General features: G+C 40.7%; 1 protein-coding gene across 1 annotated transcript in view; it reads right to left on the bottom strand.

Moving 5' to 3' along the window:
• Window positions 1-24,879, bottom strand: part of dlgap3 (discs, large (Drosophila) homolog-associated protein 3) — a 148,994-nt gene that overhangs the window by 60,382 nt on the left and 63,733 nt on the right. Inside the window, exon 2 of the mRNA XM_085446097.1 lies at window positions 9,405-9,479. The gene's annotated coding sequence lies outside the window, so the exon portion shown is untranslated. The remainder of the gene's footprint in view (window positions 1-9,404; window positions 9,480-24,879) is intronic.

The raw sequence follows: 24,879 nt of genomic DNA, 5'->3' as shown, positions 1-24,879 counted from the left end.
ACTTTTTGTTGCTAATGCACAACCAAGTCCTGCAGTGGTACTTCTGAGTAAAAAAAACTCATAAAACATGTATGTGGGGTAATCAGGTTGTTAGTTTTTAACTGTTGCAAATCGGCAACGCCTGCCTCGAGAGGGTTAATGTGACATACAACATGCTGCACAATGCTGAAACCCACCATTCAGTGTGTATGTGTGTGTGCGTCAAACTCAGTGTGTTTCATCTATGTCATTTTCTGCGTGCACTCCGCCCACGCTGATTACGTGTGCAGTGTACATTGGACATGTTCAAGGCTATGACCACAGGGCTCTCTCTGCATTCTCTTGACAGGTTTTGTCTGCTATAAGCTGCTTTCACCATGGTAACCATAACTGCAATGTGCCATTTTTAACCTCGGCCAATCATTCACACTCTCTGTATTGTTCCAGATATAGAGCACGTATGTTATTTTAACATACGTTTCAAATTTCAAACGCAAACATGGTCCAAGGAGACAGACATTCGTCAGAGTCTGGATTTGTGAGAGCTATTTTAGAGTCGTGTTAGCTCCTTATTTGAGTCGGCAAAAAGAGATAAAGAGATGATAAGTTTGCTGTTCAGCTTTATTTTTTTCTGCCTGGCAACTTCTGGGACGTTTCTTCTGTGCAGCTGCAATATCACATCTCCGCCTTTCATTTGTGGTGGTGGCAAACACGAAAATATTAAAACCTAGGTTGCGACAAGGAGTTACACCCAAATTAAACAGTGTTATGTTCAGCTTTAAGAAAGCCCTCAAAAGCCGAGGTGTGTGTTGCTCATAAGTTGATCCAGTCACTTGCTCACTGCTGCGATGCCAATGATATCCAAGAATCCACCCACTCTTTTACTCGAGTAAACCGGTGATCAAGTGAGTTTTATGCGTGTGAGGATAAAAAAAAAAGAAATCAGAAATGAAACAGACTTCAGCTTCTTTTAGATAGATAAATAAAAACACCCACTTTAGTCTCTTGATGCTCACACAACGAAGCGTTCACGCTCTGCATGTGTCTCTGTGTATTGCAAGCGTATGCTGCTTCACCAGTGACTCACAGGACAGATCACTGTGAGCGTCTACAAGCTGGACCTGTCTTCATGTCCCTCTTGCACAAGGCGCATGTGAGGACACACAGATGCGACAAGCTGTGTGAAAAAGCTAGACCCCCCAATAGTTCCCCTTGCATCTATTTGTTGTTACGAGCTGGTTTCTGTGACAATAATAATCTGTTTTCTGCTCAAACCATCTTATTACCTGCACCGACAACTCGGTCACAAGCGAAAATGAAATGCAGCGTGAAAGGCTGCATCCAAAGAAGAGATAGGGTGATAATGGCAAATGAAGATGTGATACTTTTTATTTTTTCGCAGCCTTTTTGCTCGAGAAGAGAAAAGGGAGAGAGAAAATGAGGGTTGTCGCAGCTTGGTGGGGGGTGAGGTAGAAAGAACAAGAGGAAAAACTCTAATCCGAGTGCTGCACTCTTGCAACTTGGTCACGAGATCAATGAGAATATGTGAAAGAAAAAAGAAAAAGGGCACGACCTCTCGGTGCATGCAGCAAGAGCAGAGCCTACTGCCATCATGCAGGATAAGCCACCACTCTACAGGCGCTGGCATGCATTTATTAGAGTAAGCACACATTAATTAGTCTATATTGTTTTTAAATTCCTGTGAGAGCCCATAAATCCACTGCACTCCCCCACAACAAATCAATGCAAACCTAAAATTACCATTAAAACAGGATCACTCAGAGCGTTAAAGCCACATTGTTGGTTGATTATGAGCTAAGACAATAAAAATACATCTTGAAGGGATTAGTGCTAATCTCTAGTTGCAATACCTATCACATGACTTGCATGTAATTGGCAAAATCATTTTTTTTTTTTCTTTCGACAGGAGGATTAAGGCATCGGTGCTCCTTTATGTTTGATTTATTAAAATCAACAATTAACAAATACAAAAAAAAGCACTTTAGTAAGAGCATCATTAAACAATCTGCGTAAAGACAGAAAGCGTTTCCAACAGTTTTCATTGAAACGCTTATTCATTATTTTAATATCAGGGCATGACAGAAAGCAGGGAGGAAGCAAGGCTTAATAAAGGCGATGTGAAGGTGCAACACATCAGCAACAAAGGACGTGAGTGGGAAATCATATTAGCACCAAGTCTTATCTGTTGGTCTGATGCACATTTGGGCATTACTAGAAAGTTGATTCCAATAGCACTGACTGTATCTACAGATTACCATATAGATAAATGTATAGATATTACACAGACACTCAAAACTTCATGGAAATTTCCACTGATTGTATCAAACAACAGATTTAATTGGCCATCAAGATCCATCCATTCATTTTCTTCTGCTTATCCAATTAGGATCATGATGGAGCTGGAGCCTATCCCAGCTGTCATAGGTTGAAAGGCTGGGTACACTCTGTACAGGTCGCCAGTCCATCACAGGACTAACAGCCCATCAGGATTTCATTTATTTTAGGTTTTTTTTTTTTTTTTGGGGGGGGGGGGGGGGGGGGGGGGTTACACTGAAGGCACATCAAGCTTCAAAATTAACAGTGGCAAATTATAGAGTACACCAAGGCTTGCCAACCTAGAAGCTAGGATCACTCTGCTTCCCTTATTACATTTCTAATGCAAGTTCTAGGATTTTGCAGTAGACATACAGAAAGCCTTAATGTTTCTGCCAGAGCTCCACATGGTGATGAACTGCATCAAAAATCCAGAATGAAAGCGTTTTGATTTGACTGGGTCAGTAACGCTGCCATGAGGAGATTAAGGATTCATCACCAGAGCAACGGTAAGCACTAATAAGCACATTTAATGGTGATCCATTTTTTTATTTGAGTTTATTTTCAAGCAGTGCTTTCCTCTACTTTTTGCTAGCAGTTGGGAAAACCTGATTGGATAGTCGCAAGTCCATCCGATATGACTACTGTCTGACCTTTAGCTTAACAAAACTGCTAAAAATAACTGTGTGAGGCCTCATTTTGCCTTTCCCATACTGATGTTAAGTCACATGAAAAAGGTGAACTGGCTGTAAGGTGTACATTCACATTTGGTAAGTCCACAGTTCAAAATCAATGTGGCAGCATTTAACAGGAAGTAAAGACCGCTGAGGCTTAGCTGGAGAGTTTTGAAGTATGTTGTTTTTTTGGTGTGACCATACTACGACAAACATGTTCTGCTTTGTTCTTTTGAGTTTGAATAAAAAGTCCAAAGTCCAAATCCACCTTAAGCTCAACTGCAATGTTTGGAGGATGAAAGAAAAGTCTTTTGAAGTGATAATAATAGCTGTTATAGTTAACAACAGCAGCACTAATCTTTCTCTCTCAACTACAATACTTATACTTGCTACAATTTAAACACCCTTGAGGCCCGCACTATTTAAGCAGCAGATGTTGCCTTGCAACACAAAGGCTATTTTCAAGGCTCAGGAAATGTATTTCATGGATCAAACCGAACCAAAAGTCACTAACAAAAGGAAATTTCAAAGCACAGCAAAGAGGAAATTATTTAAGCCACGAGGCATTTTTTTGGCTAGAGGCCATGTGATTTATGAAGCTGATGTGGGCAATTCAGCATTGTTTGGGGCCCAGTTCATATTTTCCTTTTAGTCTTCACTGCCATCTGAAAAAAAAAATCCACACAAAAAAAAAAACACCATCTCTAAGAGGCCAAAGGCTCCTCTGTGTTTAGTCTGCCTGATATTTGGTAATGTAGATTAATTTTTTAGACCCATTTAGTGAAAACAGCTACCTACTGCTGCTCGAAATTATGTGATTAAAGTGCAGAGGCTCGACTACGGCATATAATGTTAAGGGCAATAGGTCCGAAACAGATTCAGGAGATTAATATGTGAGGGTTTGTTAAAAAGAGGTTAATACAAGTCCCTTTGCATTACACGTTATCATATAATTCCCACTAGTACGGCTTTAAACCTTTTTTGTGTACAGATTTTATCATAAAATCTAAAACACAATGGAAAGCTAGATTAGGAGTAAGAGTTTTGTTCAGTTTTTTTCCTCTTATTGCAAGACAGGTCTTAAGGCATAAATGACACTTTCTGACTTTTTTTGTTGACATTTTCTGCAGTCAGGCCGTGAACTCTGGTCATTATCTGGCTTTATGCGGAGTTCTCTGACTGCCAGCATTTATTCTGCGCAATTAATTAGCCATCAAGAACTGAAAGCCCCACTGACGGACACCAACTTAGGCCGACTCGCTCACACCGTTCCCCATTGTCTGTCGCTGAGTTATTATGTCTAAATTTTGTACAAACATGTTTTTGCTGTGACAGTCCTGAATGGATCCAGTGCTGACTGTGCTGGGTCCCTCCTCTCTTGTTTTCTGGATAGAAGTACAGATGGGTGTGAACGCGTTTGTGTGTACGTGCGTTCTAACTGATGGGCTCTGGCCGTGCGATCCATGCTGCTGTCTAATTATCCTGATGTGATGGATGGCTTTGATTAAATCATGTGACGGCTGAGACAGTTTCTGCCTCCCTTTGCCTCTCGTCTCTCGACTCCATCGCTCTTTTTCTTCTTCTGTGACACACTTGCACGCAGACAAATGCATTACATAGGCTGCAAGCCCTTAACTCTAGTCTCTCTGTTTTTTTCTTTCATCTTATGATACAGGTCTTCAGTAGTTCAGAACAGATGAGCGCTGCTTTTAGCATTGATGAAAGATATCCATAAATCATCCGGCGGGAGAAAAAGAGAGTGATGAGGGTGGGAATGAGACCAGGAGGCAAAAAAGATGGATAGATCGAGACATGGAAAATAATAGTTCAGTTTATAATTTTCATTGATTTCTGGACTGAATACAGCCACTGGTTCTGGTTGTCTTTTATCTCGACCTGGATCCAAATATCAATAATATCAAAACCAAAGCTGGAATTGGTATTCTTTCGATCGATGCTTTATTTTTATTCTTATAGTTTAATATGTATCCCACTGACCTGTGTTAGATTAATAATTGTTTTGGAAATGAAATGTGCCTATTTTATTTATAGTCTTTAGTACATTTAAATGACAGAAGCTGACCCAGCATGTTTAGAGACAGGCACATTTACATTACAGTCTCCAAAAACACCCAGTTTCAAAATAAAAGAAAAGCTGAAGGGTGTGATTTAGCAGTTATTCAAATGTGTTCAAGATTTGCAAATTAATGATGATTCGGCTCATAAATCATAACACGCTGCTCTCTCGTACATAAACTGCCTTTATAGGTTAAAAACTCTGGTATGGGTATCTGCAATATTTACATGGCATCAGATCGATACCAAGATTTGCAGTATTGCTCTGCACTAGACTCTATTTTTGTTCTGTATATTTTATTTTCCTTGAATAACATTAAACAGAAAATTTTGCCTTTGAGGAACGTCCCTTCTTGTGCACGTTGGATAAAGAAGAGCGATAATAAAAAACTTTTATAATCCAAAAACTGCAGAAAGAGTCCTATTTGAACATAAAAGGAAAAAATGCACCTGTGAGAGAAATATAGAAATTAGAACATAAAATGGGACGATTTTATTCTCGCATGTTGTTGCTGGGAACAACGTTGGGATGAAGGAGTGCTCAGGGAAAATGATTTTCGCCCTAATTCTCTTATCTCCTTCCGATAAGCTCCACTGCAGATAATCAAAAAACTAAATTGATAACCTGCTCTAATGCAGGCTCGCTTCTGTCTGCAGCTACACACACCAAACTGCACACGTCCTAATGAGATGCTGTCCTTCAGTGCTACAAAGAGCTGCTGTTTGAAGTTACTCTCCCAGAAACCATATGCTCACAGCGGGAAGACTGGGCACAGATCCACGAGCCGCACAGGCACACGCATGCACGCAGTAAAGCCTGTGTAGCCACACACACCTATAACCATTCAGAAGTGAGACGTGAGTGAGGGAGAAAAATGGAGGAAAGTGACTCATCTCTGCAAAATACTCCTCACAAGTCATCAGTTAAAAGCTTCATGTGGACTTGTCAGTGAAACACGTAGTCACAAGCTGTATTGTAATTGATGTCAAGGCATAACCAGCTAAACTCAACACTTTCGCCCATTAAATATGCCCATAAATGAAAGGCAGCAAGACTTTTAATGTGAAAAGTGAAGAGGAAGTCCTTAGTTATAGCATTCAAATTACAAAAACATATCATTACTAAGGGAGGAAAGCCCGACGTGACTCTGATAGAATTACTGCTGCTGAAATGCACATAAATTTAAAAGATAAGAAGTAAAGATGCAAGAGGTTTTGAGTTTGCATCAGCTGACACAGAGAAATGCCCAAACCTCCCATTTCTGACCACTACTGAAGGTTAATGAATTGTCAACCCCAAGTTAGTAGCCAATGAGCATGCATTTTTTTATTTCTGCCAAAGCCAAGTCCAGCCTTTACTCGTCACTCCCCATTTCCCAAAACCAACATGTGGAAGCAAAAACACTCATGTCGGGGACTCATAATGGGACTTCACTAACCAATCGCTGACATCACAGTGGCTACATCCATCTTTTATATAAACTGTAGGGGTGGAACAGCTTTTCCAGCTGTTCTTGAAAGCCAGCCTAGTCCCTAGGGTACAGCACAAGAAACAGCATCCTGCTGCAACTTCTTCACAGTGAAAATCAAGAAAAAGCTCACAGGAATAATCAAGCATGCAACCAAAATCACCAGCACCACTTAAACCCAACTCTTAGACCCTCACAGCTTCCATTACTAAGGGCCCTGTAGACCTCCTTCACCACTCCTTACAGCTACTCCCATCAGGCAGCCACTAAAAAGTGCCTTGGGCCAAAAAGAGAACTTTGAAAAAGTTTTTCATTCACACCACAAAATTCATTTTACACATGGCCACAAACTCTATCAGTGTGTTCAAATGCTACTTTGCGAATGTGCTCTTATCTATTCATGGAATTGGTGTTATTAAATGTACTTTATGGTCTCCGATTTAACTTTGACTGTGTGAATTAGACTTTTTTCTGCAGTAGATATTTTGACTTATACCAGCAGGAAAAGCACAGATGCTGTGCTTTATTAATGTATTCCAGCCCCACTTTGTCAGTTGGCACCTGAATGAGAATCCAGCAAAAGTTGAAAGAAAACTCCAAGGACAGTTATGGATGTGTTAGTAAAGCCACAGAAAGGAACAGAATTTATAAGGTGGAAGGATCCTCTCATACTGAAAAGTGTAGTCAGTGCCGAGGGCGGCAAACCTGCATTCCTTTGAACGACCAGCAGGGGGGTGACTCCTAAAGTTCCTTTATTTGGTCTCTTTTAGACTGAAATAGATTCGATTCGATTTGATTCGATTAGCCTTTATTGGGTCACTTCTGAGAAATTTAAACTGGACAACAGAGGGAAACATAAAACACACATACAAACACTTATTTATATTTTTACCCTAATTACAATTGAATAATTAGCCGATATTGGCAATAGAAAATTTATACCTATTGAACTTACAGTTTGGTGCCCTAAAGCTTTTGCCTGATGGTGTCAACTGATACTTATTAAAGATGTGATTTTTGTCCTCAGTAACTTTCAGACCCTGCTGTATCACTGACTCTGAATGGGGAAATGAAAGGAGCACGTCAACTATCTTTCCAGCCCTTTTAATTTTGAACTTGGGATCTGAGCTTAACAGAAAGGTTGCCAAACCATGTAGCAATACAGTATAGTAATAAAGCATTTCCACTCCATGGACCCCAAGCCTTCTTAAAAAAATGCAAGTGTTGACTAATTCAGGCGCACACATAATCTACATGATGAACCCACTGTAACAGACAAAGTAAAGACCTAGATAGATGATAAACAGGGTATGATCTGAGGTGTGGATATATTTGACAAGTCACTAGTGTATCAATCAAAGTCCTTGGGATCTTAATAAGAAGATCCATCATTGTTGTTTTGAAAACCAAGACATCAAATGCACTTTAAAATTTGAAAGCAAACCAAAGGGGGACGTCAAGGTGACTAAATCAATTTTTAGGTAGAGTCAACTTTCCTAAAATCTAAACCACGTAAGTAAAAACGCCTGTGCAGAGACTAAGAATTAAAAGAGAGTCATCATTATAATGGGTGTTCTTGATTATGATTAATTGACTAACCATCTTAACCATCTTAGGACTTCCTGAATTACCTGAATAGAGCCTGTTCTAGACCCTATGGTAAGAGGCTATGCCATGACAATGATCATTCAGTGACCATAGAAGTCTATCTGTATTCTTAGACATAGCAGAGAAGACTACTTTTGGTGTCCAACTTGTGTATTATTTTCTAATGTGTGTTATTTCATGCAGAGCACTCAGAATCTGTCAGAATATATATTTACCCTGATGACAATGACAGGAATGATAACGCTACTTGGCGACAGAAATAGGCCATTTTAGGCATGTTGCAGAGAGTTTCCGGTTCTGACAGCAACAATGTGATGCATCTGTAATTTTACTTATATAGAACATCCCATCACATCCTGGCCTTGTATTACATCAGATAAAATGCACAAACACAGGGCACTTAGCCTCTAAGTGGCCCTCTCTGTAGCTGTAATTAGGTGAAAGCTTCAGCATTTCATTAACATGGTAAATCCAACAATGGACAAAAAGAGAGGAGTGTAACTGTATTAGCTGAGGTGACGAAGGCTAAACAAGTGAACAGAGAGGATAAATAAATAAAATGACAAATGTTTGGGAGGTAGATAGATGGAAGTCCGTTGAATGGTTTTAGCCAATTACAGAAAAAGAGTAGATAGATCCAGGGTACCTCCAGACACCAGATATCCTGTAGAGTGCTGACATCACAAGAGCGAATCAAGAGAAAGGAGGGAAGAGAAAGTGAGGGGAGATGGAGAAAAAGGAGGAGACTGAAGCTAAGAATAGTAGTACATCCTCGGGCCAGCACGATCGGTCAGTCATGCCAGCTATTTTTTACTTTACTACTGTGCCAGTCTGTACTTGTCTTGACATCTTTCCATCTACTGTTTCTATTTTCCTCTCGCCATTAGCCTCTTTCCAAAATGCAAGGCCAACAGTATGGCAACTTTGTCATGTCGATGTTTCTCAACCAACCCACGCAGGGTAGTGACAGTTTAAACTGTTGTATGTAGTGTTCAGCCATGACGGTCAACAGCAGCAAACATCTCCAGAGACGCGACTTAGTCAATATTGCTTCAAATGTGAGATCAAATACAAGGCAGGCCATGCAGGAGAGTGAGCGGCATGCTTCAGAATCCCACTTTCTCTGAGCTGTTTCACTGACGTGGGTTAATCCCCGAGGGATGGATTTCAAGGACGCAGAAGACAGAAGTGGAATTCGTATGTGGGTACAGGTGACGTGTAGCTGCAGGAGTTACATTCATGTGTGATTGTGCCTTCTACTTACCACAGTCTCATCAGGAAATGGTGCTCCATAGGTATAGGCAGAAAAGGATGGAAAAATAACTCGGTCCCAGTCACTCTGCAGACAGGGGGAGAGACAAAGACAACATCAGGGAAGCTCAAATAAAAATCTCACGTGCAGATTTGCGCCAGACTTATCACATGTGGATGGAAGCATTTAGTTCCATTTCTCTGCAGTACATCCTTCTCCCCGTTATGGGAAAAGCACCCCCTCCCCATAAGCTCCGACCTGTAAATGAGTGCCTGCAATGTGGTGGAAGATGTGCCTGCCGGTCCCAAAACAAGAAGCCTCCCCTGACTGCCTAACTAACACTTCAGCTCCCCTGTTAGGAATGCCAGGCCCCGGAGCCACGAATGGTTGGATGATAGGAGGATATGACAAGAAGAGAACGAGATAACAGCAGAGAGAGTGAAATTAGCCATGGAAATAAAGGGATGGAAAAGAGATACGGACAATAACGAGAGAAAGAAAGAGGAGGGGATGACTCAGAGGCTAACAACTTAATTGAGTGTGTGCTGCATCCAATTACCTCCTAAAAGCAGCAGAAACTGTGAAATCATTGAACTTCAGAAAAGAAATACACCGAGGCTTACACAAAGTAACACTGTGTCACCTGATGGGAGAACATGTGTGTGTAGCTGTGTGTGTGATAACACGCCAACAGGAAAATAGGATGCTTTGTCTGTGTGACATAAAATGCTAGCAAGCTAACTGTGGTGGTATTACAGGATGCCACAGGGTTGTGCATGCTTTATTACCCATCCATTAGCATTAGCATGAGTACAGTGAGTACTGCTAGCTGTTAGCAATACCTCTCTGGGACTTTCTTTCCCCCTTCCTGTTATTCTGTGCCTCATTATAGCTAATGCACACCCTCGGCATGTGTTACTTTGGTGCTCCATGGCAACAGCAGCTAATATACACACAACATTTACACAGTTAAATCCATAAGAGAAATCATCAACAAGGCACTGGATGTGTTTTAACAATCCCTAAAGGACACGGCAACAGTATGAAATCATTTTCGCTGTGATCACCTGGTAATGATATTTTACTCAGTGGAATGGCAGTGTCATGCAGTGTTGCATTCAGAGACCCAAGTCATCACAAAATGGTTTTAACATGCATTGTGTGACAGGAGGCGGTGTATTTTTGCCAATCCTACATGGAGGATGTGCTGCTGTCACTCGTCAAGCAGAGCATGGCAGATGCTCTCACGAGCCTCCATTGATTTTGTCGCAAAAAGTGTGTGTGTGTGTGTTTGTACATGGGTGTGTGCGCGGGTGTGATGTGTCGCTAGCTAGCTGCAGAGATAATTAGAACACAACTCTTTTGCTGTCCCTGTAGGCCACTGATCCAGCTGCTTTCATCTAATATAGGTCAGCTGTGACAAAGCCCTCAGCATGGACACTGATCAGCCCTGCTGGCACTGTCATACGCAAAATATGAAGTTAAACTCATGCACAAACACGCAGACTGATATCCTCTCTCGTGCGCAAGCACTACCATGGCACGCGGCACACGTAGCAGGTAAAATTCCTAGCAGTGCTGAAAGAAACACACACACACACACACTGCTTTGTGTTGTCGTTTTCCAGTAACACAAACTGCTCGATTCATAAATACACTGGAGAGCGCAAATGAGAAACTTCAAGTCAGCTCTCTCACAGCAAAAGAAAACATTGCCAGACATATTCAATGCAAATTCATTCATTTGCTTTGAAATGAATTCTACACTAGAAATTGTTTTTTGTCAGATCATGCTTATATCTAATACTCAGTGATGCGCAAACTGCAGTAATTATTTATAGTACTAGGTTATAATAGCGTCCCACAAGTGCACAAACATCAAATTAAAATTAGACACAGCAAGAGACAAGCCTGCTGACATAATCTTTATTAACATAACAGCATATAAAGATATTTCAGTGTTTTTAAAAACAATGATAAAAGTATGTAACAGATTGGAGATACGACAGAAACAAGCATCTGGTTCTGAGTAACTGACTCAACAGGGCCCTCAACTTTATAGGCAGTGGATGGTGATGTGAATAACATTGATTATTTCATTACAACGCGGCACTCTGCTAGGAGCACTAATGTCCTGGGATATATGTGGATATACAACCAAAGGCTTCATTTTCAGTACACATGGCACTCCCCAATGGCTGCTGCCTCACAGAACAAGACAAACCACGCAATGCATTTAGACAGGTGGCATCATGGTTGTAGCTGATCACCGTACTTAGCTACTGATTTTGCTGCCTAATACATACACACAATCATATCATGCCCATTCTGGATTATTCCTGGACATTAAGCTCAGTGTTTGTAGGAACCCAACGGTTACACCTTCTCCTTTATTTCACATTGAACCATATGCCAAAATGGCATATGGCACTGTTACAGACATGTTGGGAGCTAAACAACATCTGCCACTACTATGCTTATAAGACGTTGAGTTGTTACTTTCTCAGATATATTCTGATTTATTACACTTTCCAGTTAATGTTTTAAAACATCTGGATAGTTGCATGAAATTACAGTGATTGATTGAAAATTAAAAAAAAAACCCAAAAAAACAACCAAACAAAAAACTTATTACTGTCATGAGTTGCAAAAAAAAAAAAAAAAAAAAAGAAGCTAAACGCATAAAAATCCTAACATTAATGTGAACTTTGCAATTTCCTTTTATCTGTCTGCATAAACTGGACAAGCCATTTGGAGCATGCTCTCCTTGGTAACAACTGTTCTCTACATAACCCCTAAAACTGCACAGTGGGCTTCAGCTTATTTAATAATAGATGTCAACATCCTCATACACGCTTTTAAGAGGCATATAATATACTCACTCGCATCCACACTTGCACTGTTTGCACTCTCAGACTCTGCACTTGTACTTGCACAACAACTTTTTGTAGTCCTTCCACCTAAATAATTAGTCACCCTCACTGAGGGTCGCGAGTGGGGGGTGCATGATGCAAGCAGCAGGGAGGAAGAAGGGCAACGTGGGCGAGGAGAACAGCAATTATTTTCTCTTCTTTTCTCCATGCACTCCACTCTGTTTCCCCTCAATTACAAAGGCCACATTTATTAGGTGCCACCGCTGATATAGAGAGTACCACTAAAGTGACTAGCGCACCTCCTCAGGTGTTTTATTCGAGCTATTATATTGATGACCAACTCAACAGAAAAACATTATTATCTTCTGCCAGCCTAATGCAGTGGACTCGCTAATGGGGCAATAATTGGTTCAAATTGCGAAGTTAACACGTAGTGGCATAGCCTTTGGGATGACTCGATTAAAGCGCCTTGGCTGTGTCGCATTGCAGGAGATCCATGCATTCTCTCGACTCCGGTCAATTCTTTTTTACCCTCACTCTACGTCTCTTTATTTTTGCTCCCAATGCGTGCCCAGAGAGTGCTGTGCTAACACGTGGGGTCATACCAGGCTTTAAACAACTGGAGCTATTTATGCAAATATAATCAATACTTAATTGTCTCCCTCTCTCTCTCTCTCCTTCTCTTTCTCCCTCTCACTCGCTCTCTCCATCTCTCCGTCTAATAAGAGACTGCAGCAGGGGTATTAATTAGGGCCAGACATGCACCAAGGATTTCCCACAGGGCTGAGCAGCACGGCCAGTTCATAGTGGGTCAGCAGAGGACAGGTCTGGTCTGGCCACTGCAACGAGAGACTGCAGAGACAGCGGTTGCTGCAGAACAATCTGCAGCAGGCCTGCTTTGCTTTAATGGCTCTAATAAACCACCTTCTATAGACGGTGCAGGTAAAGAGCGTAAAAGCATTATATAGGTGATATAAGGCTTTCCATTTGTTTAAGCTTAACAGCGTTTTGTAAGCTGAGTGAATTAACCACCACACACGTGGTTAAGGACACTAAGCTGGACAAGTTTCCCTTTCTTGCAGTAATGAGAGTGGTATGTAACTATTTTTATACTGTTTTCACCATTTGTTCTTCATTTGTCTAATTTCTAGCCCAAGATTTTGTGACTGAAATAACATATTAGAGTAGTGCTACCTGCTAGATAAAAAAAATTCACACTGGCTCAATTGAATGGTTGGCAAACCAGGTGAGTTTAATGTTTCAGCTAAGAAAACAGGTCTTCAATACACAGCCGGTGGCTTCATATTTGATATGATGTATAAGGACCGAGGCTCGTGGCCCATGTCTCACTATAGAATGAAATCAGCATCTTCACCTTCTAAAGAGTAATACGGGCAAAGCTAATATTATGACATTAGGGAAAAACTTCCCTTTAGTGCAATGTCACAGCTGCTTTATGGCTCTGATGAACACAAATATGCTGTTATAAAATATTTAAGCTATTTTTTCCCCTAACATAGGAGCCTTTGTCAAAACCATTGCATTACTGTATTTTCAACTTTGGGGCAACTGCTAAACCCAAAGAGTCTCGAAGCTTAGTTCCATTTGCGAATCAGTGTCCTACATTTAGGACACTGCACATAGATTTTTAATAACTTCTTAGGGATTTCCACAGGATTAAGTTCAGACAACCCAAGCAACTTCCTTAACACCAGCCATTTCCAATTAGATCCTATTAACAGAACACTGGCTTCAGCGCTGAAAACATACCCTATAGAGGATTTCTGTTGGCTTAAAAGAAGGAAAAAAGTTGAACAGTTCTATCCATTTTCTACATATGGTATATGCCAATCATCATCTTTATCCCACAGCGCCGTGAAGTTTTGTGATAACCACAAAATGGAGATTGCACAAACAGAAATCGGGTATACATTAATGCGCAGTTTAAAAGTTGTTCTATCAGGCTGTGATTGAGATGACCGAGAGCTAGACAAAGTGCAGTAGAAAATACAAGAAATAAGAATAGTTTATACTATTTCCGAGTCCACTTAAAGTACACATTTGGTGTGTGTCTCAAGGACAAATCCACCAAGTTTGAACAAACAGGATGTCACACACATGCCCTGTGATCATCCAGTAACAATGAAGTTCCCCTCACATGGACTGGATACTTGCATACTCATGGGTGCAGAAAATGTATCATCCACAAAAGGGTTATTATGCACACAAGCTGCAAGTGCTACCTATTTTCATCACCTTCTATGACTATTATCCATTCATCTATTCATCCATCCATCCTCTTAACCACTTATTCATTTTAGGGTTACAGTGCTGGAGCCTATACTAGCGAGAGCCAAAGTACACCCTGGACAGAGAGACAGAAAACCATTCAGTCTTACACACTATGGCTAGGTGATTTATTTTTTCTGTCCCATTTAACCCAAAAGGTCATTCTTCCCTTTATGGAAGCACTTCAAAATACACATAAGTCTAGTACAATGACATTACAGACGTAAGTCCCCTTTATAATCTGAGTACCTGCTTAGCATTGACCAAAATCTGAATTGAGTCTGAATCATATTGGGAGTGATTACTGATAAGTGATGTCTAAGGAGTCACTGGTGATGAATTTAATGTTCGGAGAAAGGCAAATTATAGTTTTCAAATGATGTGAGTTAGAATGTATTAGGATAAGGTTAAGGTCATGGCTGATAATGACTTTGACCTCAGAGGGTTCATGGAACATCTGAGAATGCGTTAAGCCCCTGTTAGTGTTACAACGTATTTCTTAGGTGACTGTGACACTAGAAAGGCACATATTGGAATAAAAAGTGAACTCTATACAGAGCTGATGGATACTGTAAAAATCCGAGCAGCTCAAACGTTTCTATATATAACAAAGCCTTCACACAGTTTGTGTGTAATACCTTACTTTATCAACATGACTGCGATCTTTCTGCATTTTCCTCTAATATGCAGGCGCACGCACTAACACCTGGACCCTCATCTCTTGTCTTAATGGATTTGAGACTATATTCTGACTATACACAAATCAAATGAATGTGCCAGTTCAAGGCACGCCCGGGGACATGCTGCACATTAGAGAGAGGCATCAGTGATGCTTTTAAGAAAGTATGTATGAATCAGAGGTCGGTGAGCAGAAGAGGAAGAGAAAAGAATGGCGAGGAAAGGCCGAAAACAATGTAAAAGGAGGGGTGAGGGCAAGGAGACGTGGGAAATGAAATGCTGAAGCAGAAGTAAAAGATGGGGTAAAAGTCTGTTTTTCTTGCTCTAGAGGGTTTCAAGCAAGTGAACCGTGCACCACTGTTACATCTTTGTATGTCTGTTAAGGATCGCATGGACTGCAAATATTTTTGAATATGCTTGTGGTGCAGCTGCAGATGCAGCTGTGCAATGCTTCACAATCTTGTATCTTTATGGGTGCACTCACACAAACCTATTCTCTGTGGTCAGGGCAAAACACTTAAAGCTCGGTTCTCCCTCCAGTACTCACCTGACAGCTCACCATTTTTCATACCCTTTGTACCGCTCTCTCTCTCTCTGTGCCTCCTTCTCTCTCCCTTCGCTCTTAAGGATCCCTCAGTTCTCATTAGGCGATTCCTTGGCAGCAGGTGGATACAGTGAGTGTTTCTTCTTCCTTCACACTTCCTTAATCAATCTTTCACCCTCTCCTATTCTTTCCTCTTAGCCTCTCACTACCTTCCACTTGCACATCTTAAACCTCTCTCTCCTCTCTCCCTCTTTCCTCGCCAAAGCTTGGCCACTTCATTTATCGCTGTAAAACTGTTCGTTTCTCACAGGACATGAGGAGAGGAAGACGAGTAACAGCAGAGGAAACCGAGACAACTATCCTTAAAATAAATAAATAAATAAAACAACCAGAAAACAGATTTGCGTTTGAGTACAGTGGCCCCATATTGCCTCCGTTTTGTTGTTGTTGTTGCCAGTCATAAGTGAGCAGTTTGAGGAATGGCTAAAGTTATGATTAATTCATTTCAACGCTGCTAGAGAGTATATCGGTGGCAATGATGCCCCAGAGCACCCAAACAATCCGAATCACATTCATTATTGTCAGTCAGACCGGGAAAAGAGTTTGTGTACGTTTGATTGCTGCAACTCCTTTAAAATGTGCACAAACACGTGTGATTCGTAAATGCTTTTTTTTTGTCATTGTCCCTTCACCCGAGACCCAATTCCAAGCTTGCTAATGCGTTATGGATCATTAGACAAATATACTGACAGCGTGCTGATTACAGAAATGAATGATGCATGATGCCGTTTTGCTCCATTGTGCAAGTGTCAATTTATTTACTTGCCTCGAGACAAAAAGTCTGAAGACATAGCATAGCATGTCCATTAGCCTCAGACAGAGTACTGGTAATATGATACACAGGTTACAGCAAGAGGGCGTCACTGCATCGTGCTGAGAGAAAATCTTGGTATTTGCACAGGTACAGTCACAGGGTTTTTAAAGATAGTTGACCCCCTCCCCCCAAAAAAAAAAATAAATAAATAAATAAATAAATAATTTTTAGGTCAAACGCTTCAAGGGAGTCAGTGAGGGAGACAGAATGAGCAAGGGCCAGACCGAAAGGCTAAACTAATTGAAAATCCAAAGAGGACAGGCTAAAACAAGACCATACATGAGGAAATGACCTGAAACAGGAAAAACAGGAAGAATAAAAATGATGACTAATGACAGGCAAAAAAAATAAAAATAAAAAAATAACGCAAGGAAATAAAAATGAGCTAGAAATGAAAATGAATGAAAAGTATGATGACACAAAACAAGAGGTGACTGAGTCAAGTTCATAAAGCAGGCATTGCAGCTCTTTACAGTGCACAAATATGAGCTCTCTCTTCAGTTTTCTCTTCAGCTTTAAAGGAAATCCTAACTGCATTCATCGACTGAGCCTTCAACAAAGTCAGTTCTCGTCCCCGGGGTGTCGAGTAGCACGGTTTCCTCAGAGCAGCTGCCGTGACTCTATTACTGAGAAGGTGTACTTTGGTGTGTGTGCCCGTTACGTTAAAGGTTATGGCAATAGAGATGGGGATCTAGCCCTCCCAACTTGACATATGTCAACGAGCGGGGTTACTGCTGTGAAAGGTGAGTTTTAGTTTATGAAAACTACACAGTTTTCATAAACCTAAACACGTAGTTTGTAATGCCTAAACGTCACCAGTGAGTAAAGATTGAATTAGCCATCCCATCAACCTGTTATTTCCAGTACATCAAGGCATCAACTCCACAGGTCACTGTGCATGCAGCTCCATCTGACAAAACAGGATTAAATTGCACCCTGCGATGAGAAATTACTGACAAATTTGTGACTTTTGGCTCACAGCTGAAACCCGCGCATCAGCTGCTTTAACCATTTACAGTTCAATTATTTGCTTTATACACTCAAACAATCTCAGGGACTTAAAATCATTGATTTTACTGATTGCTGTCTGAGCAATCAGTAAAATCAGTTAAACTGCAGTTAAACTGCTCTTGTTTTCACACCAATAAGCAACAGTCGAGGCTAAAAAGATGAAATTTGTTCGATGATGGCGCTTTTACTGATTTCATTTGCTTTCGGCCCTTTTTCGCCTCTCAGAAGTCACTCTGACTCAAGAGTAAAAACCAGCACTCCCATTCAAACGTTCACATGGAAAGATTTTGCAGCTCGATTCCTGCTGCGATTCTCAGCATAAGAGATGCTCTCTTCAGAATTTTTTGTTTTTTCAAAAACCTTTTTCATGTTTCGCTAATGGTTTCTTGTTGCATGAGAACAAGCGGGATGTTGATGTTGGCTGCATTTGTAACACTTGGATAAAAAGGACATGTGCACAGAATTTAGATTTCCTTTTTTTTCTTCTTCTGCTCACTTTTCAGTGAGCAAGCCAATTTTCGAGTACACTTTGGGTTTTTTATTTCACATAAAAAAAAACAAAAGAAAAACATCAGTGGCTTAAGATTTCTTCTCAATGGATCCAAATAGCAGCTACAAAAAAAAGTGTTTCCTCTTCTCTATCATATCCGATTCACAGCCTTTGAGAACTTTTGGTAGTTTTCCACCTTTCACTCTATCTGGCACAGCTAAACTTCAGCCAATCAGGAGACAGACAATTTCCTCTGGGGGTGGCAGTGATGTGAGGTGGGGAATGAATCAGAGCAAAATCTGAGGGGTCACACCAGGGTCGTGGATGATGTCAGCGAGGAGCGAGGCTCTTCAAGTGAAGTCATCAAAGCCTCATTATTCCTTTCACACAGGTCCGCTTGGGCAAATTAGCCTCACCACTCAGGTGCATGCGCATGCATGTGTGTATTGCACTCTAATTTGTGGCAAGAGCGAATTAGGTGTTGCTGTGCTCGTGCGTGCCTGTGTGTGTTTGTGTCTGCCGGGCGCTAATTGAGTTTAAAATGCAGCTGCTCAAAGATTAGGCACGCGGCACTTATGGACGGATTTTGTTCATGTAAAAGGACACGCCACCCAAAAAAAAAAGAAAAGAAAAAAAAGTGTAGCATCAAACAGCCCCATTACAGACGAGGGAGACGGGAGTAAGATGGAGAGGAAGGGCATTAAAACAGAGTAAGGGTGTATTTCTCCCTCTTTCGCCCTCTTTGGATATTTCAATCTCTTTCATTAAAACGAGCAATAAATAAGAGAGTAGAAAACAGGAAGATAAATAAAGAAGAGAGGAAGTGATTATCTTTAAATCGTCATCAACCTGTTGTTGTCTTCAGCGGAACCGCTGGGCGTAACACTCGTCATGCACTGGCTGCCACATCTGCAATTTGCATATTTCTGTTTGTACTGTGCGCACAGGTTTGTGTGTCTAATTACAGTATAACGAGCATCAAAACTGGCTGCATGCGTGCCTCTCCTGCTCAGGGACAGCCATTTGGAAGATGCCCGTAACTGTGTATCTGAGTTTTATTTGCAAAAACAAGTGATCCGGTGACCTTTAAGCAGAGGTGGAATTAGAAAAAAAGGGGGAATCCAGGTACGCACATCCTGGTGTCATATTGGGTTAATGCATTGCTTTTGGAGATGGATACGGCGTATCGGGGAGGATGTAAAATACTCCATCACATGGTGCTCAGCTAAAGGCCAGCACTGTCACAGCAGCTTCGTCAGTCTCTAGGTAACTGCTGCACCTATTTGCTTCATACATATATACGCCCACGTCCACACATAACTTGTGTGGACATTAATTGCAGCAAGCATAAAGTCATGGAAACAATGATTGTGTTTTATTTTTTAAACATATGTGTATATTGAAAATAAACACAACATAATGTGCTTGCTTCTGGATAAATGTGTTTTTCCTCTGATGTAAAACAGAACCACAACAAATCCCAATTAGAAACCATACATGAATTTGTATATCATGTAAATTCAGATTATGCCAGTTAGCAAGAAAAAGGCTGGAAACAGCAGAATCGCAATGTAAATGTCAAAAAGACCTAAACCCCGCAGAGAGACACAGAGAGAGAGACACACACACACACAGAGAAAGATACAGAGAGAGAGAGAGAGAAAGTGAGGGACAACCAAACACTAATTAGCGGATGGGAGCAAAGTGGCGCGAAGAGTTCTGACAATGAGGAATGTTGCAGATTTGAATCTTACTCTCGTTCTTTTCTCCCCTTCATCCTTCCATCCCATCCCTCTCATTAATTGGCTGTCATGCTCATGAGCGTCTTGATGTATGTCTGCTGCAGGCGCGTGTGGTGATTGTCAACATCAGACCACCATGGGGCCATGGTTGCCCCCCCAGCGATGAGCAACCGCATCATTAGAGGGAGGTGATTACCTTATTTCCTGTGATGATGACAACACGGGTGACCAGAGCACATGCACGAAGAGATTTCGCTTTGTCTTCAAGATTTTCTTTACCCGTTTCTTCCACATCCATTTCAATCCATCTCAGGAGTATCGAAATAGATGGAATGGCGATTTTTGTTAATGATTTGCTGGATAACATCCAGAAAATCGTTGTTATTAACAAACAGCTTGTTTTTACTTTGTGCCATGTATGCTGTGATAGTGAAGCATTTCTGTAATGACAACAAGGCTAAAAAGTGACCAAAGCTACTAACCCTTTGAAATATGCTGAGCTAAGTCACAGCAGGCTAAATCAACCCTGCCTTGTATCCCTGTCAGCTAGTACTAATGAAGGCAACCATTATTTAGACCTTTACTCATTTGCTTTGTAAGGTTACATCATTTATTGTTTGGTCAAATCAATATGATTATAAATAGCATATACTATAAATAGTATAGATGGCATATGCTATTAGCAGGAAAGCTAAGGCTAGCCAGCTAATCCTATCTGGTCTGGTATCTTGGTCTTCGTCTACTTTTTGAAACAAGAGAAAATAATTACCAAATGTCTGTACAACTTATAAAATAAATCTGTCACACAAATGGGTGACATCATGGTAGTTATGTACCTCTGATATCAATTTAGTGCACTTTCATAGCTACAAATGTCAATTTAATGGGCTCTTTCAAAGACACAGAAACAGTTCTTTGTAGTTAAAGTCTCGTGTTTTTAACCAAGCAGTATCTAGCTACTGGCCAATGCAACAGTTAGCCTGATGTAGGATTTCTGAAGGCCTGTTTAACAGTTAAACTAATGGAAGTGGAGGGCTCTGCCCTACTGGCACAGCTTTGGTCCTCACTGCATCAGTTGTCATGACTAAACCCATGGCTTTACTCACCTAGCATCATATCCTGGTGTGGACAATGTGCTGCTACCAGCATGGAGGATGTCTTTATTTGAGCGGACAGCTTACTGAGTGGGTTTTTCTATATTTACAGTATCCAAAAAAAACAGACAGCCTTTAATTCTGAAATGCTTTCAGAATACCAGATTCATCAGGACCTACAGCCGTTATGAAGATAATCTTTAAACATGTAAAGTGAATCTAACGCTCTTTCATAACAAAGAACTCATAACACTTCATGACACTTCATTTTTAACAAATCCAGATTATATGAGCTTTACTTGTGGTACAAGAGTAGCAATTTCATTTATTATTCATAACGATCAGTTAGTTATGACACCGACAGGATAAGTCAGGAGCACCTCAGACACCTGAGCTGTCACACAGTAAGAGTTTTACAGCTAAATCATCTGTTACACAGCAGCAGACTTCAGACTGAGTTAGACAGCTGTCGGGTTATTTTTATTTGAACAATCTAATCTGTTTATTAAAGGCAAAACTACTGATTGTTTGGTTTGGCTTTTCCCTTTCTCTCCAATAAATACAAAGTCAGTATTTGCTGTAGCTATGGTGTCATTGTAACGAAGAAAACATGGCAACAGGCAGCCTGATAATTCATAATTCGTGGTATTGTTACTCTTGTTGAATGTCCAGCTTCATAGAAGTGAAATATGTGTTTATATATCTCCCTCTGGGTTATTTAAAAGGCCAGTTTATCCAAATTACCAAAGCTGACTACGATGTGAATGCTATGAGGCTTGTAATTATAGAATGCCCAGTGGAGAGAGTGGACAGCTTCAAATACCTCGGAGTTCACATCACGTAGGACCTGTCATGGTCCTGTCACATCAACACCGTGGTGAAAAAGGCCCGTCAGCGTCTCTACCACCTCAGACGCTTGAGAGACTTCCAACTGCCCTCCAAGGTGCTCAGGAACTTTTACTCGTGCACCATAGAGAGCATCCTGACGGGAAACATCTTAACCTGGTTCGGGAACAGCACCATGCAGGACAGACGAGCTCTACAGAGGGTTGTGCGATCAGCTGAGCGCACCATCCGCTCCGAGCTCCCTGACGTGCACTCAATCTACAGCAGGCGGTGCCGGACCAAGGCCAGGAAGATCGTGAAGGACCTCAGCCATCCCAACAACAGACTGTTCTCTCTGTTGAGGTCAGGAAAGCGATTCTGCTCCCTGAAGACCAACACAGAGAGACTGAGGAGGAGCTTCTTCCCGCAGGCGATATGGTCTCTCAATCACACCACCACACAGTACTGACCCACACATATAGTTCTTACACACACACTGGACATTCTGGACATTGTTTTCACTTCATCACTTAAATCACTTTAAGCATATTTGCACTGCACAAGACATAATGTGGATTGCACAACACTGGTCACTATATTCTTCATTTCCAGTTAATACTTGTACAGCTGCTGTTATTGTGTATATATTTATTTATTTATATTTCTTCATACATTCTTATATAGTTCTATATTGTGTATTTTGTTGTACAGTTATTTTATTTTCAACTTTAATTTATATATTTTATCTTATTCTTTCCCAGTTAAATTTACCCTTCATTCTAATTTGTGTTGTACAGTTATTTCATTTTTAACTAGGGCTGCCACAAACGATTATTTTGATAGTCGACTAGTCACCGATTATTTTTGCGATTAGTCGACTAATCAGATCATCATCCATTAGACGTAAAACTACAGCTTATTGCACCAGCATGCATCTGCTCTTATATAACTATCATTAGCTTACAGCTTTAAGTGTTTAAGGTCTGTGCTAACTAAAAATAAAGACAAGATGATAGTTTATTGAATTTTAATGAAATTTGCAGATTGTTTCGGTGAAGATTAATAAACTCCTTGCTATCTAAAATATAACAGGACACTGGAGTATATTCTCCAGCATCTCACACTTCTGATAATCAGCTGTCTGCTTGACGTTTATTCAGCTGTGTAAAAACTATAACTTTAATCTCAGACAAACTGATTTACTCAGGAACAAATAAAATACTTAAAAAAAAAGCCAAACAATAACATTTTAAGTTATCTAAGTGACTCATATATATTTAACCTGAGTAGCGAAAGACGGCGGTGGGTTTGAAAACGATTTGCGGGGAGTCCGGTGTTCTCACGGCGCTAGTGAGCCTAGCCCCCGGCTCGCTAACGAGCTAGTGGGTAACAGATGTCTCCGAAAACGTCGGAGCGCTTTTGAAAATATGTGGTGTCCTGATAAACTGAGCAGATATTTGAGGTTTACACAGCTACATTCTCGCCTGAAAATATGTTAAACGTTTATTTTATGACCCAGAAAGAATAATAAGAGTAACATTAAAACTAACTAGCTGCCGCCATTGTTGGAAACTGCGCTGGGCTGCGCTATGAATTCTGGGACACAGCTGCTTCTTCTTCTTCTTCTTCTTCTTCGGGGTTTGACGGTAGCTGACATCCTTGTACATGCAATGCTGCCATCTTCTGTTTCAGTCCGTTATTACACTCTTAAATCCTGCCACTTATTCCTGCGTCTTTTGTGATCTTACAAAGCTTCAAACGACGCGTCGACTATTAAATCAGTCGTCGACGATTTTGATAGTCGACGTAATCGTGACTAGTCGACAAATCGTGGCAGCCCTATTTTTAACCTTAATTTATATTTTATTCCTTCCTAGTTAAATTGACCCTTTTTAATTTTTCATATTTATTTCCTATCTTATTCATAGCCTTTTTTTTTTTTTAGGTCACGAGCAGTTGTCTAAGCATTTCACTGCATATTGTACTGTGTATGACTGTGTACATGACAAGTAAAATTTGAATTTGAATTTGAGAATGTAATAATAAGTAGCTAAATAAAGCCTTTGTGCAAGTTTAATAAGGAAGATCTGTGTTCACTCATCTGCCTTCATTCCCGGGTTTTTGGGCTACTAGTCTATTCTTTACATCGCTTCTGCTTTCCCACGCTGTCAAACTCACTCTCAAAATCTCCTTCTTCTGCGAGCAAATCAGCGTCTGTTACGCTTTAAATCCCTGTGCTCTTCTGTCATTCTGACTTTTGCATGTGTGTGACCCATCCCTTAACACATTTCCACCTTATCCTGGCCAGTTAGAGATCCTCAACCAAATCTCCAGGGGTCCTGTCCCACTTCCATTGTTGGCCTCTGCTATGTAGCTTCAACGGAGTCTGTTTTTTAAAAGCTTCTTCCTAAAGTCTGTTTTTCAATAAATCATGCTGATTTCATTCACATAAACTCTCCTTATTGAACTAACATGAGCAATATGTTTGTTTTCCTCTCATCATCATCATCATGTTTTTCAGTCACCAGTTGCCACTGGGTAGTTTGTAACATTAGCCCACAATCCAGCAATCACATACAGTGTGGTTTCACAGAAGCAAAATGAAAGACTTGGTGACATTCTTGGGTTTTTTTTGTTTTCTTTTTAAAAAAAAAACCCAATCTGGATGCAATTTGTTCGTGTATTGGTGATTTAGAAAAAAAGCCATAACGACAACCTTTAATGACCTGGCTCTTTCTGAACTTTGCAGGCCTGCACATTATACCCATGCTTGAACATGCACAACAGGGGTTGTGAAACTGCAAAAAGTAGATGGATGTGAAAAATGCCACCCAAGCGATAATGAAAGGAAGAAATGTCAGTGTCTGTGCGCATTAGCTAAATGCCTCTGTGTCCGCTCATACGAGCGGTAAAGTTTAGAAGACAAAAAAAGGCAAAAACAGAAAGTTACCACGGCTTCACACAGAGGCAGATCCCAGATAAAAGAAGCAAAGTAAAAAGAGAGATAACTCATTTTTCTCTCCCACTGAGATTCATCTGTGGACCATGGAAATGTGCTATGCCATCC

The sequence above is a fragment of the Copadichromis virginalis genome, linkage group LG22 (genome assembly GCF_057382275.1).
Source record: "Copadichromis virginalis isolate Kocher_CV1m ecotype Utaka linkage group LG22, C_Virginalis_male_GT1.1, whole genome shotgun sequence".
Taxonomy (NCBI): Eukaryota; Metazoa; Chordata; class Actinopteri; order Cichliformes; family Cichlidae; genus Copadichromis; species Copadichromis virginalis.
Note: the sequence above shows the minus strand (reverse complement) of the source record. Positions and strands in the feature narration are given on the sequence as shown.